General features: G+C 43.6%; 1 protein-coding gene across 3 annotated transcripts in view; it reads left to right on the top strand.

Annotated features, from left to right (window-relative positions):
- The first annotated feature begins 16,850 nt into the window (after nucleotides 1-16,850).
- The window catches only part of pik3r3b (phosphoinositide-3-kinase, regulatory subunit 3b (gamma)), a 142,647-nt gene continuing 141,102 nt past the window's right edge, over nucleotides 16,851-18,395 (top strand). The window contains exon 1 of one of the 3 annotated variants that reach the window (XM_040183752.2): nucleotides 16,851-18,198. The gene's annotated coding sequence lies outside the window, so the exon portion shown is untranslated. The remainder of the gene's footprint in view (nucleotides 18,199-18,395) is intronic. The other 2 variants (XM_040183753.2, XM_040183751.2) reach the window with 2 other exon arrangements.

Raw genomic sequence — 18,395 nt, 5'->3', positions numbered from 1 at the left:
TAATTAAAACAGAAACATAAAAAAATGATATTTCTCCGTCTCTCCCTCTCTCGCCATCACACAGGTACACATTACCATTTCCTTGCAGGTATCATTTCCCACTGTGACAATCCCATCAGCTGCATCATTAGAGAAACCTGTGGCTCCTGCGTGCGTGTCTTTGTCTGCAGTTTGTGATACATGGTTGTTATATAATTGCGCCTCATTCTGTTTCTGTTACTCGGCTTTGATCATCAAGCAAAAAGTCTGAAGAACACACATTGGTAATTACAAGTGTGACACGAGATCATATGAGTTCATTAGTCACAGTATGTGTCTCCATTTGGAAGACGAGCTTTAAGCGCAGCCGCTGTGAGCGTCGACATTAACGAGGAAGAACTGGCGGCGTCGGATTTGTTGGTTCATTTATTGTCCTAACAAAGCTGCAATAAATAATCCTGAGATCGCTCTGAACTCCTTCCAGCTGACGGCGTATTGGTGCTTTAATATTTACAATAGCTTTTTTAGAATGACTGAACGGATGAAAAGCTTCTTGGGTACCGTTGTCTGTAAATCCACCAGACGTTTAGGCCTTTTACTAATTCCGTAGTAAATACACACTTTAGTATGGAGTGTGCTTCAAGAGGAAAAGTGACAAAATAGAGTAAACCTGAGTGTGTGCTTAACGGTCATATGTATCGTTGCAACAAGGTCTCAGTCAATGTCTAACAAACATTTAAGGCCCCTTTTAGTCAATAGCAAGCCGAGTGTTAACGTTAACAAAATTGTCTGACAGCAACGGTATCAAAGGGGGGCAGAGCTCCGTATTGGTCAGCGTGCCAAGTTAAACTGAGGGGGGGGGGGGGGGGGAAGATTATGGAGATTCATTTAAATGACTTGATTTCAGTCTGAAATTTGGCAAAAATCGTCCCCAACCCCAAATCCGCTTGACTGTGGAGTTCGACCCGTGCTGGAGATACTGAGTTTCATGCAGCACTGTTCAGCCCACAGCTTCCGCCTGAGATCTGCTGCTTCACTATGGATTACGGAGGAAGGGAAAATGACGGGGAGGCAGGAGGGGAGGAGGACTGGCGGTTTGCATGCAATGAAGGGGAAGGTGGAGGAAGTGAGTGCGTCTGTGTCTGTGTGCATAAGTACAAGTGAAGGTGGCAGCTCTGTGAGCTGAAGGGAGTCTGCAGGGTACAGATGCCTGTTGTCAAACGCGATCAATCTCTGTCACATGACCAGATGCAATCCCTAGCATCCCGATGTTTATGTGGGTGTGTGCGCGTTTTGGGAAAAAGAACTCAGTGGACTACGTCGTCATCGCTGTTTCCCAGATTTCCTCTGGGATTCTGGGGAATTTTACTCACTTGAACGTGTTCCTTCTTTTACATTAACTCATCAAAAAACACGTTGGGAATAAGGAGCCACGTCACGTTAACTGGCTAAGGACGCAACACCCCACTAACTCATGTGACTAGCAATCGACAAGCCACTCACCTGACTAACGACATGAACTCCTCGGGTGAGGAACAAGTACTTATTATTTTGCGCTGCAAACAAATGTTTGAACCCTGCGGCTCAGTGTGGACGATCTCGCTCTTCAGACCTCGTTAGTTGCTTTTACCATCTGAAGATGTTGCACGTTTGTTGACATCGGACTTAAATGAAAGGCTTCCTTCGGTAATGGACAGGACCGGTTTTCCTTCACGGTCACTGGCAGCAGTTTCAAACTGCGGGTCCTTACTTCTCTGTGTCATTATTTCCTCAGCTAATCTTGCGTATGAACACAGTATGTATTCATTCAATCAAACATCATAGGAAGAGATCTTCACTCTTCTAATAATGAGGATTACACTCTACGTGAGTGTATGTGTCCACCTGTTTTCCCCATGATGAATTTGCTCTGTGTTTGATCCAAGAACACAACTTCATCTTTTTGTCTCAGTGACATCACATAGTGAAAGCATGAGCTTTGAAGTGCTCCGGCCTGCGTGCTTCTTTCCAGTGTTTTTGTCCCTGCAGCGAAATTATTCACGACCACAGGGAGAAAGAGACTGAGAGAGAGGAGAGGAACTTCTCTTCTTTCCTTCACATTCCATCACAATGTCCGTCCACCTCTTAGTTCCAGCATGGATCATTGCACGAGCTACTGAATAGATTGTGATTAAATCTGGTGAAATGTGGAGTGTGGTGGTCTTGGCTGCAGGGGGGGTGAGCAGGGTGGAGGAGATGCTCTGTGCCAGGTGGAGGTGGACTTGGCCTCAGCTGCATTCTATTGAGTGGCTTGTTTGTCTCCCTGTAAAATCAGCAGTAGTGGCGATCCGGCAAGAGAGGAGAGGACAGAGAGACGCAGAAAGTGTGTTTCCTGCCAGCAAAACAGAAAAATATACAGATTGCCTGACGTTTCATCTACTACTTCATTTTAGGAACAACCTGCAAAAAGTAAGGTCTAAAACCTTGGACCTCAGCTACTACGTCACATAGGTGCCTCTGAGGCCGCAGGCTCTTTACTTTATGATGAAAGTATTCACATTGGAGAAGCTGAAACATGACAACGCTTGATTCCTGCTTAACAACGTGCATGAGCTGTTATTATTATTCAGATGTTGACTTTGTTATTTCGGCTCTAACCGAAAATCTACAAATACAAATGTGTTGTAAAATGTACTTTCTTCCTGTTACTTTTCTTCGTCTTTGACTTCCAAGATCCCAGTTCTGAAAGTGTCTCACAGATGGCTGATAAGTCTCTGTGACGTCTGAAGATCCTTTTTTTTTACACAATTGTCTGTTAACAAAACTGGTGCAGAGCTGGAGTGACACATCATGTGTTACTCACAAGACATCACACAAGAAATGTGCAACTTGTTCGCCTGCGAGTGGTATTCATCATTTGCTGTGATTAAAAATCTTCTGTAGAAAGAAACAAGGAATTGAAACACCCCGCTGAACCAGATTTAATAATCTAATAATTTAATAATCTCCCAGTGAGGGAAAAAAAGACATGAAAATTATACATTAAAGCAAAAGAGTCTCAGCGTTTGGGCTCTTTTCACTAGGCTGAGAGAGAGGAGCCTCAAATATTCTCTTTTTCCAGTTTGATCTGTTCTTTTCTCTCTTTCATTCCCTCTCACTGTCAGCAAATTAGATCATGACCCAATTTCTGTCAAGTTTTTTTCCTTTCTGTGTGAGTTAGATAACACTTGCTCGCAGCCTCCTGGTGGGTGAGAAGTAGTGCTTTTCTCCCCCCATATATACTGTATATATTAAGAAACGTACTCTACCGCCCCGTGTGTTGCCTGAATGCCAGAGAAATGCAGAATTCACACATTCTGTATTGGCAGCACTTTGCATCATTTAGCGCTGGGAGGCGCGGAGGGAGCAGCAGGAAGCGGGAGGTGCGCTAGGTGAAGGAATGTAGGCCGCGACAAGTACAAGACGCCCACTCTGAAATGTATGTTTTTTTGAAGTGCGACCCGGTTCTCCTTTTTCGATCAATCCCTCAATGCCCCTTAAGCCCCAGCTTTCATCTTCATCCGAACCGGCCTCCTGTGGTGCCCCACCCAGCTCCCACCCCTCCATCCATCCATCCATTCCTCCGTCCGTCGGTCCGTCCCTCCGTTCCTCGTGCACATCGTCTCCATCGCGCGCATCATTACCGCGGTTCCCCCCCCCCCGCTGTGCCTCGAATACTCTGGCGAGCAGGAAGGGGGGCCAGCTGGATGGAGGCGGCGAAGGAGAGGGCAAGAGGGATGAGAGGGCTGACGGAGAAGTTGTCAGGAGAAGAGGGAGATGTGGCGCTGCGCGACGAGAGGAGTGACTCGTCTGTCACCAGGGGCGACGGCTGTGCCCTTGAGATGCTGAGATGAGCGGTGACCTCGTGGACACACGTGCACGGCTGCAGATGATGTTGTACACGCTTCGTCGTGGGAGGGGGAAGTCATGCGCACACACACACACACACACACACACACGCAGCAATCATCACCTTCACACCGGAGCACCAAAAGACACTATTTATTGTCCCGCTGGTTCCCAAAGCACTAATAGTTTCCACTGCAGCTTCCCTATTTTGCATCCCAGAAAGGGAAGATGACTCCAAATTTCCAGATTTGAAAAAAAAAGTAAAACGAATAAAAAAGATATATATGTATTATTTCTGTTCAATGAATAATTCTATTGATTCATTAATTATATAATAATTAATTCCTAAACCATGCCTAACAACAACAGACAAAGGAATAGAGAAGTAGAGAAATCGATTGTTCTATAACATTAGTGGGGGGCGGGAAAGGATCAATCTTTGGTTGACTCGGTCACAGCCCATAGACAATTAAATGTACTGAAAAGTGCTCAATGCATCACTCTGAAATAGATCGGCTGCACCTTTTCTGATCAGAGGTGCTGCACAAACACATTTGGGAATGTCATCCGGGGATGGGAACAAGAAAACGGAAGAGGAAAAATGAGTGAGCCTGCTGATGGATTCATCAGGATCCAGCAGAGTGCTTTTATAAACCCGACAGTGTGATACTGTAAAGTGAAATATTGCTGGAAATCTCTGCTGCTGCTGCTGCTGCTGAACCTGAGCCTCACAGTCAGTTTTCATTAGAAGAGTCTGCTCTGCCATCATCAGAGTCGCCGGCCCCCCCGAGACGTCCTGCAGCCCTCAGCCATTTATCACGGCTGACGCACACACACACCAATGATTCATTATCTTTAACATCACTCAGTAACTGAGCCCTCCTCCTCTTCACTCACTTCTCTAACTCATGTGTTTTCTCATTGGTGGTTGGTTTTTCAGCCCTTATGAATAGCTGAAACATTTCTCTCATTTTTTTAGCCCTAATAGCAGCATGACTCCAGGGAAGGCATTGTCAGCTGATCCATCACTTTGGGCACGCTCAGGATAAGCCTTCCTATAAAGCCAATTTCAGACAGAGCTCCCCCCCCCCTTTTGCATGTTTTACAGGAAACAAAAAACCCCTGGAAGATAGCAACCTACATGCTAACAAAAGTGCAAGTTCTGGCACGCCAGGTAACGTTCTTGTGTGTTGGTGCCCACCAATGCTGATGGGTCTGATGGGAGTCCGGCAGCGGCGGATATTGTTCTTTAAGAGATATCTGTGGTTTTAGTGAGCATGCATTGTTCCCAGACTATTCATTTTGCTGATTTTGTTGAAGGTCCTTGTGATTGCTGTTGTATGGTCTGTATACGTCTACATAAATAGTGTACTCCACACAATCAATACTTTGGTTTATCAACAAATGCTTGCTAATCTTCCTTCCCCATCGGCCCGAAACCCGGTGCTGTGTATTCTGACTAGATGGGAAAATGCTAGCGTGCTAACGTGGTAAAGACGGTGCGCGTGGTAAACATTGACGATAGGCATACAAAGCATAAGCACTTTAGCATCGGCATGGTGAGCGTTGATGCTGATGTCATTCAGCTCCAGTAGATCATGACAGGCCAGCCAGACTTTTTGATTGGAAGTGCCATAAAAAATCTTCTCACCATACAACACAACACACCTTATTGCATACACAAACTCCACATACTTCAAATGTTCTCTCTTTTTATTCCGATGTCTCATTGCTGTTGGAGCTCCTCGACTTTCATTTAATCGCATCCCACACCATCACTGTCTCACATTCACACACAAACACACACACGCTGTGCTCCACGGTTGCCGGGATAATTAAATATTTAATGAAAGTGTCTGAGGAGCTTAATTTGTTCAGGACTCTGTTTGCTGCACGGCTGATGGGATATTTATGCCTGAGGAGGGAAACGGCTGCTATGACAACAACGGGCCTTTTGAAGTTTTCCTCCTCTCCTCCGAGCAAAAGCTGAAAGACGTGAGGGATGGAGAGAACAGCAGGGAGAGGTTTCTGCAGTGTGGGAGTGAGAAAAGAGAGATGTATTAGCAGCCGCAGACGAGTCGCTGTTAATCTGAGGTGCCTGATGTGCATTTGTGGCACTGGGATCTCACGCTGTTTTCCCAGGGTGATCGGGAGTGGAGACGTTTCGGCCCGCTGTGGGCGGGTCGCTGTCTCTGCAGGTGGTGGAGAGCTCCACCTGCTTGTTCTTCTGGCATCTGATGTTGAATCATTTGTTGCGGCTGGAGTTAGAGATTAGTGGAATTATTGGGGAAAAAAGTCTCACAGCTCTTTTATTATAGAAAATGAAAATACTCAAATTCCAGTTATAAACATTTTTGTTTGTGTGCTTTTAACAAGTTGCACAGCTTGACCTGGTTTTCACAACTATTTTGCTAAATGTGTGTTATTCATCTGACTTCTTGTAATGTTTTGTGTAAAGGTTTTATTCATTTAATTAAAAAGAAAAGTCCTAGTTCTAAAGCCTGTTTAATGCGCCGCTGAAACATTCTACCCATAATGATGAATAACATCTTTACTTTTTTATTCTCTAAATTAAAACGTCTTAAAAAAAAAAACACTTTGACGGTTAAAGATGAAAGTCATTAGCGTTGCTTGAAAAATGACCGCAATAAATTTCAGCTTGACGTTGTCATTTGTAAACCCGATAACAACGTTGATGTTGTTTCAATTTTTCAAATCATCCTGATTTGGAACATTACTTAATTTGGTCGTTCATGAGCCTGTGCAGCACTGCTTCATTTTAGATGACAATGTATTTATGACTCTCTGCGCTGTGTTTGCCATAAATCAGAACTAATAGCTTGTGGGGGGGGGGGGGGGGGGGGGGGGCGCAGAGGGTGTGAGGAGAGGAGGTGGGGGGGGGTACATCAATACGTGGCGTCTGATTTCATTTCCTTTCGCTCTAATGCGATTTGGGGGCTTCTCGAGGTGCTGCACCAAATGCAAATGGAACAATAAAAATGCAGTCTGCAGGGATTGAAGAAAATATGACAAGTCCGTCTTTGCCTTAACGTCCCTGTTTGACAGCGCAGTCCGCCGGAGGTCGTTTATGAGTTCACCAGGACGACGTCTTCGCGAGGAGGAGTTGTGCTTCCAGCTTCCTCCCTCTCAGTCATTTTTATCGTCTCCCTTCATGCTCGTCTTTTGCCCTCTTTGTCTGCGTCTTGTGGTGCGGAGATCCTTCCCTCCAGTCAGTGTGAGCTTTGTGTGTGTAGTCGAGGTTTTGTCATTACAATCCCATTGTGCCGCGTGCCGCAATTACCATATTTATGTTTCCGACTCCCGATGTTATCTGACATTTTGTCCGACTGCCTTAATGGGCAGTAAAACGTGGAAAATCCAACCCCAAGCTTTGTTGATAGAAGGATCTTCTCAGATAGTCAACAATGCGTAAGGAGCCTTTCTTTGTTCAGAAGGTTTGCAGCAACCGAAGGAATGACTGAACGTGAGCGTGGTGGACTGAGCGATGAGATAAAGATGCAGTAATGCAGTAGAAGGGTGCGGTGTCAGTGTCACAGCAAGTAGTGGAGAGAGACAGAACAACAGCCGGAGAAATATGAGGACAGCCTGTGCACACAGCAGCGATACTACACATTTGCTATATGAGCCTCCTTCCTTTTCCTCCCCTGGGTTACCTGTGATAAATCGTCTCCCCCTAAGACCTCCTATTTATCTACTCCCTCAGTGCCGCCGCACACCTAAAAGAACTGGAACACAAAGGAAGTGCACCCGCTCGTGTCCACCAGTATGTGTAAAGAATATGCATTACAGTCGGTGTGCACACTGGAGCCCATCCTCATTGAACAGAGCAACAAAACATGGCCCCCAGAGTAGAGCTTTGGGAAGGGCTTGGCTTCTCAGCCACGTCTCATTTCAAAGTGGTCGAATACGGATGCTTTCTCACAGCTCTCGGTGTCTGATAGCGACACAAAAGGCTCCCTTTAGCATCCAGATGTGCGGGAGTTGGGTTACATTGTGAGTATGATGAGCAACAGAGACCTTTCACCCAGGTGGACGTTCTCTGTGTGATACAAAATGTAAAGTATTGACTGTACTCCTTTTACGTTAAGAACGTCGTTCGTTATTAACTGACATTGGTTTATTACGTCGTTTTTAACTTTTCTCATTCAACAGATCTAACCAAGAAGTTAAACCTCACCATTTTTTTTGGCGTATTGCAACCTTAATGCAAGGCTGGTATGGCAAATTATTATAAAGTGTATTTTTGGTCAATATTAAATGTTTCCAGTGGGCTGCACAGTTCATTATTTGGGGAGAGGAACTCCCATACTTAGTATGTCGTTTTGAAAGCCACTGCCAAACTTTTTAAACATCAAGAAGGCTTTTACAACTGTAAAAGAAAATGTAACAGAAGGAAGCTTCCTCAGATCCATTCAGATCCAGAGTTTCTTCTACAACCACAACACTTATTTCCAGTGACGTACAACAATCAAAAAGATTTCAGGAGCATCATTCTGCTGCTCCCCGAGTCTGACCTGTCCAGTCTTATCCGTCTTATCCCTTTTGATGCATGAGGCCTATGTATCACTGTAGGCTTCATCGGCACACAGCATGTATGCATGCAGAACAAGTCTGTGTCCTTATTAGTGAGAAAGTAGAAGAGAGACATGAGACAGGAGGGGGAGGAAAGCCTCGGGGATGAGAGGGGAGAGAGCGATGGGAGGAAAGTCATCGGGAGCCATGGGGAATGAAAAAGAGACATAGAGGAGAATTCGCAGTACGTAACGTGGGAGAATTCACACCAACCACAGTCTGACAGTGAGTCAGACAGATGTCTGTATGATGAGAGCATTCCCTCACAGCAAATGGCTCATGGCGCGTGGAAACCTGTTTTGACGTCTGTGTCACATGGGCACAAGGGAGAAGGTCTTTACTCTGTCGCTGAAAATATAAAAGAGAAAACTATTTCCCAAATTAGGCTGAATAAAATCTGTAATATTATGATGTATGCTCTGGTGACGAAGGCGTAGGATCCAACTTAAATAATTGAGTGGATACAAAGAGAATATTCAAGAAAAGCAAAAATTCTGATTCATAAACTGCCATTTCATTTCACAAATCCCCAATTAACTTGGAACTCTGAATATATCTCTACATGCCCACATTCACCCATATATGCAATGCAAGGAACCTCGTGAATGTAAAAATTAGCCTTTCCGATCAGTCTTACGTGAATCCCAGGAAGGCCAAGCAATGGATTTCTTTCTGACACAGTTAACATGCGCCTTCGCTTGTGAGTGAGGTGGTCCTGCACACTCGTTCCCTCATAATACTTTTGTTTAAGCTGTCCTCTAGCATTGCTAGCGCATCCATTATGCAGGACTATGCATAACACGTGTCACCACAGTGTCTATATATGTCTACAGCAATCAGACTGATTACTTCCCGACAATCAGCGTGTCCTTCCTTTTGGCATTGATTCACTTAATAATCATCTAAGCATTGTTACGCGGATCTTGGCCGACGCAGTCTCATGATGATGAGATGGAGTGATTTTACAAGGGCTGTCATTGTCTTTATTTCCCGGCTGTGTGTGGGTGTGACATTAGCAGTGTTGTCTCCCGTGCCCTCTGATGGTTGCATGGAGCATACTGCTGCGTGGGAGGTGGCACACGTCAAAAAGAAAAAACCCACACAGTCAAACAGTCTCAAAACAATACACCAGGATATCATTGGCAACATTTGATGCATAACAAATTTTGTTTTTTTCCACCGAATGTTTGCAAACTGCCACGGGAGCGTGGTCCCGTTCACAAGAGCTTAAGTAAGTAAGTCAAAGACTGAGTTCCGCCCAGTGGCGTTGAGGTCCAGGCTCTATGCAGACCAGTCAAGTTCCACAACATCTACAGTTAACGCACAGTTGTAGGAGCACTACTTTTTAAAATATCGCGGTAATATTGGTATGCTGTATCTTTAAGGTATTTGTTCATTGAAATAAAAGAGCTTTTATCTACATATGTTTTTATGCATTCATGTATGATATTATATTATACAGTATTATATTCCATCCATGGAAAGAAAAGTAAGTTATTCCAACCACATTTAACATGCACACAGCAGGAATTGTTTCGTTGTAACTTAGACATTTGGAATGAAAGGCATATATATGGACCTAGTGGAGCCTCCATCTTAAAAAAAGAGCGATAAGAGAATGTATCATACCATATATAAAATATAATCTAAATGTCAGGTTCATATTACTCCTTTTCAGTGGGGCTGCCACTTTATTATTCAAACTCAACCCTCTTTGATTCATATTTAATTATATTTTAAAACACTACTAGTGAAGCATTATTAAAATGACCTGAAAGCAAATTATGAGGGAGGAGAAGCTGAGGTCCATAACTTTCTCCTTTGTCGTTCCTTGTATCCAAGTCATTTCCAGATCCCCCCTCAGCTCTCCGTCATGCAGTATACTTTTAAGACAATCTTAATATTTAAATAGCTGCAGCACATACTTTGAAACCGCACCGATGACGGTTTACGCTCAAATTACGATGTTGTCCTGCTACAGCTGGAGCAGCTTTGTGCATTGCATCTACTATGACGGAAGCTGCTCCTGCAATAGTAAATGCATGCTCCAATAAAAGAGAAATTTTGCATGGAACAGTAGGAACTCTGAGCTTACAAAGGTACATGATTGAGGAGCTTGCACATCAGAATAAGCAATGGGGATCATGAGTGGATCCCTGGCTTAAAAGCTCTAGAGCTAACAGAGGTAAAAGGAAAAGAAAATCCATGCACTTATCAGCAAGTGCATCCATGCATGTGTAATACAGCATTGACTTTAGACGAACATCAAAAACACGATGTTACCCTATATTACTCCTGATCAAAGAGGTGGGTTGTTCGTGGGGCATCACCATCCACAGACGCATGTCAGAGCCCAGTTGTGATGGAACTAATTCATACTGCATCATTTTTCTTGAAGTATACTAAAGTTGAATATGATGTGTCAAATAATTTAGAGAAGTGCTTCAATATAGTAAATTAAACATTAGAACCACTCATCTAAAAACTAAATGCACTCGTTTGCAGCCTGGAGGAAAATTAGTGCAGTGCTTGAGAATAGGTTGCTGTAATGTAAAGTGTATTTGCCTGCACTTTTGAACTTGTTTTTCAGTTGCTTGTTACGCAATGTTAAAAATGGCAGGAAAATGTGTGTGGGGGAGGCTGCGACTTGAACCAAACAAAAGGAATGAAAAAAACTAAACTAGGCCTGTACCTCTGGAAACAGAATAAACAAAATGGATATGCATACTTTTCTACAAACTGGGCAAAACAAAATATAGAGGAGGCATCAACCAATAACCTGGTGTTCCTGAAAGAAAGTCCCCCCCTGTTGATGGGAAGGCACAGGTGGAACCGGGAAACGGGATTCCACCTCATAGGAGGGAGAGAGAGAGAGAAGGAAGGTATCTTCCCAGTCTGACACGTAACGGTTCACTTGAAAAGAAACTTCAGTCACAATCAACCACATTTTTTTGTTTAGGTTTGACGTTGTTCATCTGTCACGCTTAAAGGTCGGAATTGAAAATTCGGTAGATTACAAAAACCGAGTTGTCTGCGCTGCAGCATCTCTAACTCACTCGCCAACTTTCCCCTTTAGGGCCTCCACTTTTCCGCGGTCGAGCCATCACACAACTCAATTTGGGGTTTTGCAGAGTAGTCCAAAATCAATGTTTTTGTGTGATTTATGGAGTGATTTATGGAGTCTTCTCTAAGTGACCTTAGGGTTCTTCATAAAGTAGAATCCCCTCATGTTTTATAAGATGATTTCATCTTATAAACACAGTAATTCAGATACGTTTAATGTAGCATAAGATGGAAGTAAAACAAGTACCTCAAAACTGTATTTATTGGGTAATGCTAGTTCTTGGATCGGGTCCAGCTTACATCCAGGACATGGTCAAACCAGGACATGGTCAAACCCGACATCCCGACCCGCACTCTCCGCTCTGCAGTCAGCTGGAGGCCACAGGCAGGATTTTTGGACTAATCAGTTCTGTTTAGCCTTTGTCCCTCTGATTCATTCATCCCTCCAGTCCTCCTTTGTGTTTCAAGGTCTTTACAGAGAGGGATGGTAAGCATAGTGTATACACCAAAAAAAGATTGTTCTTCACTGTTTACAGGCTCAGGACGGAACATGTGTGATGCTTCCTGTTTCACCAGATTCAAAAGAAGTCCACAAAGTCTGTGTTCCTTTGCTTGTATTTGAAATATGACAGTTAATGCGTGTTTATGCGCGTGTCCGTGTGAAATATGTTGCATCAGGGAGGTCTTTTCCAAATGCTCAGATAGTCACGAGTGACTGCGAGTCCATCACAAAAAAAGCCAAGCGACTCCATATGCACAGGTCAGCGGTGTGCCGTGCAATTCAAGCTTCAAACGCCCTCACCCGTCTGCAGAGGGCCGTGATGGAGTTCACAGGGCAGCGTTTTGAGAGGATCTTGACAGGTTGGGCAGTAATGGCTACCCAAAGTGCAATCGCAAGCCAACCAATGTCTCCTTGAAAACGACATTTCTTCCTGCTGTGAAATCTCGTTCAATGCAGGAAATGCATTACTTTTTTGTGGGCAACATCCTAAGTGGGTCCCTCGGCTGTGGAGACATTAAGCCTTCAGCGCCTTCAGGAGAAATGCCACAATGTAAATTAAAACCAGGTTAATGCATTAATATTGCAGTATTTCTAAAACATGTTTGCTAGAATATCATTTTCATCATTACATTCATGTTGTAAGTTTGTACACATTAAATACATAATAATAAATGACCAGCAATACTATAAAGATGGAATATTTGTTGTTAGGTCACCATTTTAATTTGATTGTTTTGAAATGAACATCTCTTGTTTATTCTTATTTTGTCTGCGTGGAATACAGGGGTCTATTTCTTTTTTAAAGGCGATGGTTGCAGGCTTTTGGAAAACATATTGTGAGTTTAATGCGATGGGGCAAAAATGAAAAATCATCATCAACTTCTGCTCCATCTGCAGTTCTTCCATCCTCTTCCCCACTTTCTGCTCCCCTATTCTTCCTGTCTGCGATGAATCAGAATCACAATCAACATGAGTCCCTCATGCGGCTCTTTGGCATTTCCTGAGCCAGGAGGTGGATGTTGAAGGCTTTAAAGGTGGAAGGAAATCTCTTCTGTCAGAAGCTAAGAAGGCCAATTTCAAGTTACCCTTGACACACGTTTTCCTACTTGAACGCTCCTCCGAGGGGTGATGTCCTCAAGAAGTGGCTGCTTCTCCTCCTAAATTGACATCCAGTGTTGTCGAGCAGCTGTGGCAAAGGCTGCTTGTGTAGAGGAACATTGCATAACCTCTTCATATTAAAATGGATTGTGTGTGCACAAATTGGGTAAACATCTACATGGAGTTTATGTGACAAAGGAACTCTACATCCTTAAGCTTCCCGATACCTCAATCGTGAAGTTTAATCTCATGTCACAGGCATGGATCACACGAAGAGAAGGGCATGCAGGACGAGCTGTTCCTGCTCAGGAGTCCAGCTTTGAGCAGATGTCAGTTGTTATTTTTATAAAAACGAATGTATTACGTAAAATAACACTTGTGGTGTATCTATCACACGGAGCGGTATGTGACCCTCACCAAGCACACTGGTTCCTTAATCTGTTTCAGTTGTAAACTGTAAGGACCTAATTGCATCATGATACAATCAAAGACATGTCCAAGTGGTAAAGAATCAATGTGCTCGTATCTTTCAACTTTAACAAAATAAAAAAAGTGTAGTTCTTCAAGCAGCCCACTACTGAAACTTTGAATAAATTTTTTTTTTCTTTTTTGCAGTGTGTTTATGCTTGAGATTGAAAGTGTGCAGAAAAACAAGTGGATGAAAATCGTCATACATTACACACTGTTATCGATAATCCATATACTTTGATTTGTCTCCGACCTGCTGCAGCTGCTGCTGTTATTTATCTTAACTATGCAGTTAGGACAGGATTATTAGAATGAAGGCCTACTACTCTCACATGGCTCCTGTTGTGGTAGACTACCCTTCAGGGATGTGTGCGGACTGTATAAAGCATGTTTTTATGTCTGTAAATAAAACTCGCTGCAATCACGGCCTTCAGCTAAATTTACACAAAATCCATCAAACTCAGTAATCCTTCTGCTCTTTGTCTGAAATTGGGAGCAAACCTGGCCAGAGGTTTAACATTAAATCACGTGTTTTCTTATTCTTACATCAAAACGCAAATCGAAAGATGCATGTTTGGCTTTGATAAGGAACACAAATATTCCCTGTGGTGTTATGGGAAATAATTAAATTGATAACACAACATGGTCTTCTCTGGCGGGTTGCTCCAGGCACGGCATCGCGCGGAGCCGCCTGGGCCACCAATGAGCTCTTGACCCTGCTGCTCATTGAAGCACATGACGTGTGACACACGGCACGGCGAAGGTTTGTAGAAATGAGAAATGAGGTGCATGTAGTTGTGTGTGTGTGTGTGTGTTTATCTATGTGCATGGATCCGCCGGGCATCCGTACGTCTGTGAAGGCATCTAGTTAAAGCTGCTAAACACAAGGGAGAGGCCACGACGTGCGCTCACGTGAGAACACGCTTCCACATGCGGACGCAATCAAAACAACCGTCACGACCAGGAGGCCGTCGCCACCCGGACGTCCTGCTGCCAGTTACACACAGCCAGTGAGGTCATGTGATTGAACTTATTATCTTTTCTTAGTATTTGATTCAACTACACAAAAAGATATATACGATAGACAAACAATGATGTAGACATGGTAATATATATTACAACATATAATATATGCAAATAAAATGGCATTGTCAAATAGCTTTGGTTTTATATTTGATTTGAATTCAAATGTATTTTATATTTTAAGTTTAAGTCAAGTTAAAAAGCACTTACTTGCACTTTTTGTTTTGAATTCATTATTGATTTTTGCACATTACAATTCAATTAATTGCAGCGTTTCCTGCAATCAAAAAATGTTATTGTGGCCCAGCACTAAATAAAGAATAATGGCCTTACCTTAATAAACCTTAATAAACCTTAATTTGCTAGTTTCTACTCTTCTTCAAGGTTTTATTTTGTAAATGGTTACTTTAGCAGGTCACTATCTCTACAAGTTGTATACAGTTGTGGGGTTTTTCCTCCACTTCTTATGTACAGTCTGGGACGTTTGCTGTTATTTTCCCATGAAAAGTATTGTGAATTCCCAGTTTGCAGTCCTCATGGAACTTTTCATAACTCAGGTAACACGGAGGGTTTTCTAAAATTGTGTTAATGCTGCGTGAATCAACGTCTGTGTAGTCTGCCATGATATGTGGCACTGACCTCTGACCTGACAGCCTCCAGCCAACAGTCCCTCATGCTTCAATGGGTGGTGTCCGTACGGACTAAACAAGCACAGCCTGTTTGGCTTTGTGAGTAATCGCACTCTCCCGATGCGATGGAGGGAAACGATGCCTGTACAGCCTGACACGTTTAATTTGCCACGTGTATCCTCCATTTCCTCTGGGAAGTCACACTTTCTTCTCATAAAGATTGTCCTCCGGCAGATTCACCGTGGGAGATGTGACGGAGAGGAAGACGTGAGCTCGAGAGACACAGAGGAAGCAATATCTGCCTGACACCGAGACACAAGAATGACTAAACGCCTGTAATATCCTGATCCTATCTTCCCTGTTTCTCAGCGAGGGCTTTAGAGATTCCCTGCCGCTGTACATTTGCATACGGGTTCGCGTGTCAGCATCGATGTGACCACGTCTGAGAGATCGTTTTACCGTGAGGCGGCGACGAGGAGTGGACGATGCCGTCATGGCGGTCGTTTCGGCACATTAACAAGATTGAGGCAGGTTTTCTGCAGTAAATGAGAACAGAAGAACTTAGATATATTTTGGACCGGACTAAGGCCCAGTGTCAACATGGTTCATACATTTATCAACCCCCCTCTATTGATTCATACACATATACAGTATTTTCTAAAAACATGAAAACATTTGGGCATATGTATAAAAAAGAAACACTGCCATGCAGATTCAGGGTGATTCTGGGCAATTTAAGTTTTTTTAATGTAGGGCAGATTGTGTTATTATTACCACATACTATGTTTTATGCCTTCCACTCAAGAAGAATTTCTTAGGTTGTATTTGCCAATGGTCATGTGACATATTCAAGAGCACGTATGCTGATTACAAAATGTACACACATGTCTGTCAAGATGAAATTATGAAGTGCTGATATATTGAGACATGGATATGAAATGTAACATGAGTGGTGACTGAGGCAAATTACTTAATTACTGGATGAGTAAATGTTGTTGCTATTTCATCTGAATATACAGGGTCACACTTTGATTATTGGTAAAAACATTCTCTTCACTATCTCCTCTCTCGTCTCCTCTCTGGTCCAGGACATATTTTCACTCAGCACACAGACTGGAAGAAGGTAAAACCGCTACACGGGTTTCATCAAAGAGTTGAAAACACCTCCTGCTTCAAACGCTGTCTGATTTACATGCTGCATCTTGTCGATTGAACTTGTGCAGAAAAAAAGATGTAAAGAGGAACATAGCAGATAGAAGGACGCTTTGGAGCCGTTTGTTGCTGATTCCATTTCGTATGTCGTCCTGAACTACGAGACATAACGACTACCATCGATCTTAGTGCCTCGCTTCTCCGTGAGGTATCTCTCTTGTGCTTTGGGTGTATCAGCAAATATAAAAACAGGCCTCAGGCAAGCTCTGGATCAATCCGCCCAGGGTTTTGTCTTTTTAAGCACAGCCCCCCCAAAATGATTTATGTTATGGGCTTATGGGTTTAAATATTGTTATTCTGGCAGTAGTCACATTCTTCATAACATCAGGACAGTTCATGCGCCTTCCTTAAAAAAGTACAAGATGGGAATAGCATCTTTATTTGTGTTAATGTATTCTTAAAAAACACAAGGCAAAAATAAAATAGGCAACAAAAATAGAAAGATTTGACAATAACCTGATTATGATATTTTAACCCTGGAAATGCTTTAAACAAAACATATTGTGGCCACTCAAAGGTTCTTTAACACCTTTATTGGTCTGACGTCATAGAGCGAGACTGCAACAAAGATGCATTTTGCATTTGTAATTGTTGCAATTGATTGTACGGCATGTACCAAAGTACTCCTATTATGATTGTTTTAATTCATTTAAGTCAGCAGCCAACGTGGGACCATTGCGTATTAACAATAACAGGGGACCTTCCTTGCATCAGGGCCCCAGTTTGCACTGTGGTGTTCAATACATGTTTCATTTTCCAGTTGTCAGATCACCTTTCACCCCTCCCCTAAAAGTTATGTTTTAATCTTATTGGGTTTAAATTGCCACAATATATGCTTCTCTTACTTCTTTTTTTTCTAGACAGAGTTGCAAGATACAAAAGATACAAAATAGATATATAAAACAGAAACGGGCAGCACATAAAAAAGAGATAAGATAAAAAAGATAAAAGCAATACTTTGATTTGAACATTTAAATTTAGAAACATTTTAAAACAGAAAGTTATTTGACAGATCTGAATATAATAAAACACATTCCCAAACCTCATTCCCTCCTTGCTGCTCTGAACACTTTGTACCTTAAATGTTCCCCGCAGCTGCAAAAAGGGAAACGTGCGCACCTGATGACGCAGCAGTCTGCCGCTGCCTGCTGCTGCGTCATGTGCGCACGAGACAACAGCAACCAAGCCTGCGCTCTTCTTCCATCATCTATAACCTCAAATCTCACCCCTCCATGGACGATACGGATTTTTTAATTTTTTTTTTTAAACTATGAATTACTTTCCTTCAATGCGACCCAATGCGCGGGGATCTATGCAGTAATTGTGTCCGGTCACTCGAGTTGTTACATAAGTCGTCACCTCTCTGCACCCGATCGCTTCTCCCCACCTGACGTCAAGTAAAATTACAACTGGGGGAAAAAAAGAGAGAAAAGAACAGCAGAAAAGCCCAAGGACACCGCTAAGCGGGTCACGCACGAGTTTTCTGCTGCAGCACCGACCCGTCCCGTCTCCGCTCGGCAGGGGGGGGGAGAAAGGGGAGGGGGGGGAGGGCTTTACTGACATCACCGCGGCCGCTCACTACGGCATGCGCGCGCGCGCTGCCTGTCTGCCGGACCAGCCACGCCACGCAGTTCTCCCGACGGGCTTCGCGGACGTCTGGGCTCACCTCGCCTCGCCGCGGTGTTCGGCTCGTGTCGAAAGCGGACGGTCGGCGCTCCGGGTGGTCGCGAGCAGGACGCGGGGCTCCTCCGCGCACTTTGACCGGTGAGTTTCTCCGCGTGCGGTCCGGCGGGCGGCACGCGGTCTGCTCGAAGTTCATATTCGCCTCGTCACGCTTTGTTGTTGACCGATAGTGTCTTTCTGTCCGCCTGCTGAGCAAAGGAAGTTTTCCCTCCAATGGTATTATCAATGTGATGTACTTAAATGAAAGCCACGCCTTTCAAAACGACCCTCAGACCGTG

Source organism: Gasterosteus aculeatus, chromosome 8 (assembly GCF_964276395.1).
Source record: "Gasterosteus aculeatus chromosome 8, fGasAcu3.hap1.1, whole genome shotgun sequence".
NCBI lineage: Eukaryota > Metazoa > Chordata > Actinopteri > Perciformes > Gasterosteidae > Gasterosteus > Gasterosteus aculeatus.
Note: the sequence above shows the minus strand (reverse complement) of the source record. Positions and strands in the feature narration are given on the sequence as shown.